The following is a 3,546-nucleotide window of genomic DNA, read 5'->3' on the forward strand; positions in this document are numbered from 1 at the left end:
TTTTCTCTTGTGGCATTGCATATAAAAATATATTAAAATTTATGGCAGAGGAACAAGTCCAGATTCTTGGATATTTTAGTATTAAATGTCTTCAAAAGAAATCTATGTCCATCTGAATAGGGATGTGTGTGGGCTCTATCTCATTCAGCGAGGAGATCCACGGAACAGGGTAGAGGAGAATGTGGCTGCAGAGTCGCTAATCAAGATCTTTGCAGACCAATCAGGGAGCAGGTCTGATTTTATTATGCAGTTACCATGTATATATATACTCAGGCAGCAGCTAAACAGATCTCAGGCAGCCACCAATGCAATGTCTAGCCAACTGTCCTTGTAGTGACCAGTGGAGGAGCCGGCTGTGGAGCAAGCACAGCGACTGTAACAGGAGGCCAAACGCCCAGGGCTGTGCCTTCCGTTTGCCACTAACTGGCCAAGCTTGGGGGAGTGGCCTGCCACTCAGACACCCTTAATAGACGCCAGGTATGCAGTACTCTATGCACTTGTTCCCACAGGGATGAACTGTTATGATCAGCTAGTTATCCCCAGGGTACATATGTGCATGGGTTAACTAGACACATTATAAGTTCTTTGGATCCTATATTTAGTCACCTTATATTTAGAGCCTCATTTTTTTTTTTTTTTAGTACACTACCTGGCCCTAGAAAACAATATCCACTTCAACAGGAATATCAGCTCCCAACAGTGGTCAGTAAAGTCCATCTAAAATGTTGTCTATGTAAGCTAGGTGTATAGCACAGGCCTGTAATCCCAGCAGCTGGGGAGATTGAGGGAGGAAGAACTGAAGTCCAAGAACAGCCCTAGCAATTAGCAAGGCCTTAAGCAACTTAGCAAGACCCTGTCTCAAAATAAAAATAAATAAGTAAATAAATAAATAGGGCTGGGGATCTGGCTCAGTGCCCCTGGGTTCAATCCCCAGTACCAAAATAAATAAATAAATAGGACATCTATTTAGTGGAAGTACAATCACAATTTCAGTATGAAATTGTTCTCACTAGCAGATGGAAGATGGCAGAGGATCTAGACTGCATGGTGTTCTAAATCAGTGTTATTGGGTCTAAGAGGACAATGTTTATCTACCTGTACAAAATCATAAGTTTACATGGCATTTCCTGAGCTTTCAAGTAAGAAATCCATGCACAGAGAAGTTATTTGTAAAGAACATAGAACAATTAATTGTTGTGATTTGGAATTAAATCTGCAGTCTGCCTCCAAATTCAGCAATCTTAGTAACTAACAAATTAGTATGTAGCCCTTGGAAATTCCACACTTGTTATTATATTGTAGCCAATTTATTTAAGTATATAAAAAGTAAATTAATGGAATTACTGTTATTATTTATTTATGAGAGCTGTCTTCGATAGGGAACAAACTGAATAGAGAATTTCTTTTCATTTTAAAGTTAAGAAAAACACATAGTTTTCTAAAATTATTCAAAATGGGCAAAAATTTAGATAAATAAAAATTAACAGAATCTATGCTCCTTTAAAAATGATCATTAATAGCTTTAAATATATTTCCATCTCTTGATGTTGAAAACAATATGGATTTCTCCATTTTCATTGCCATTCTTTTGCTTCTGAAAGAGCTGAGACTCACCTTCACATTGAGACCCCACCAGGCAGCTGCTGTGGGGAACAGGAATGCACACCTCAGTGAGACCTGAGGCTTCGGAAGACAGAGCAGACGGAATCAAATGCTATGCAAGGGTAGAGTCTAAGGGAGGTTCACAGGTATGCCATCCGAACCAGCAGAGCGATGCTCCAAGACTCCCTACGTGAACACCTACGCATGTCCATTTGCAGAGGAGAAATTGAGCTGGAAGCACTAGGGAAGGTTTGCAAAAATGCAGTGGTGATCTTCACCTGCCAATATGCCAGACTGGATTTCCATGATGGAATTTGGATGTGAGCATGCTGAGAAGGAAAGTGGGCATGTGGCTAACGTCTAAGGAGCGCAGCCTGTGGCTTTCGCGCTGCACGGTATCTCCCTATCACCCTCCCCAGGGCTCCCTGCACCTCCTTGTTTCTCAGGCTGTAAATGAAAGGATTCAGCATGGGGTTGATGACTGAGTAGAACACGGAGATGAGCTTGTCCCCCTCCGCCGAGTAAAGGGACTTGGGCCTCAGGTACCTGATCAGCCCAGTCCCGTAGTAAATGGTCACCATAGTCAGGTGGGAGGTGCAGGTGGAGAAGGCTCTTTTCCTGCCCTCTGAGGAGTCCACCCTCATCACAGCCAACAGGATGCGAAGGTAGGAGAGCAGAATGAGGAGGAAGGGTACCATCATGGTTCCAGCGCCCCCTACCGCCATCATGGCTTCCTGCAGCATCGTGTCTGCACAGAACAGGTGCAGAAGGATGGGCAGCTCACAGAAAATGTAGTCCACCACGTAGGGACCGCAGAGTGGGAGGATGACGCAGGAGAGCGGCACCACCGAAGCGAAAAAACCCAGCGCCCAGGCGCCGAGCGCCAGCGCGATCACGCGGGCCAGCTCAGGAGCAGCAGGTATCACAGCGGGTGGCAGATGGCCACTTAGCGGTCCAGAGCCATCACTGCCAGAAGGAAGCACTCCATGCACTCGAGGAACAGGGTGAGGTAGGTCTAAGCAAGGCAGAAGGCGTAGAAAATGACCTTCCTGCTTGTGAGGAAGTTGAAGAGCATCTTGGGCACCACCAGCGTGCTGAAGAGGACGTTCAGCAAAGCCAGGTGACAAAGGAAGAAGTACATGGGCGACTGCAGAGAGACATCGAGGACCACTAAGGTGACAACCGCCGTGTTCCTGAAGCAGCACATCAGGTAGACCAGAGAGAGCAGGAGGAAGAGGGGGAGCTCGGCCTCGGGGTGATTGGAGAAGCCCACAAGCACCAGCTCAGAGACGACGCTGGCCTTGGCCAGTCTCATGGCCGCCACTGACCAATGCCTGTGGCAGGGAGGAGAAAGCAGCATCTGAGGAAGGAACCCTGGGGTCGAGCCAGTCCCCCTGCACTCGGCTCCACTGCCAAAGTCAGTGCGTTTTAAACAGAAGTGGCAACCGTTTGTGAAATCTCTTTTGGACAGCAGAACACTCAGAGCACAGCACTCTCACCCCGTGGCCTGCCTTCTGGCAAAGCCGAACTTTACTTAGGTATTTATTTTAATCACATATATGACGCAAGGCAGATCTTTAGGTTTCAAGCTGAGCACTTCAGCCACCTCTACTCACTATTTTCCATGTATCCAGTGCACCCCTATATTTTGCTAATCAAATGTTTTAGGTTCAATAAAATAAGGTGACTTGTCCAACATCACACATTGAAAATTTGAAGGCTGAAAATAATTCCATTCTCCCCTAACTACAGTAAAAACAGAAATGACAGAATAGTTTTCCCTTATCATGACAAAAGGTTTGTTTTTTTTTTTTCTTCCTGATCCCTAAGGAAAATCAATTATCATCTCATATTTGTGGAATACTACAGCTAATTGGTCTATTTCAACCATCTTAGTGTTAGTAAAAATAATATAGTTAATTATCTAAACAATGGAGCTTTTGA

General features: G+C 45.1%; 1 pseudogene across 1 annotated transcript; it reads right to left on the reverse strand.

Moving 5' to 3' along the window:
- Positions 1-1,955: 1,955 nt before the first annotated feature.
- On the reverse strand, positions 1,956-2,917 carry LOC308643617 (olfactory receptor 10A7-like; annotated as a pseudogene). Its single transcript has one exon. The product of its transcript is annotated as an olfactory receptor 10A7-like (transcript).
- Between the last annotated feature and the right edge of the window lie 629 nt (positions 2,918-3,546).

This window comes from Spermophilus citellus (assembly GCF_964194105.1).
Source record: "Spermophilus citellus genome assembly, chromosome: 1".
NCBI lineage: Eukaryota > Metazoa > Chordata > Mammalia > Rodentia > Sciuridae > Spermophilus > Spermophilus citellus.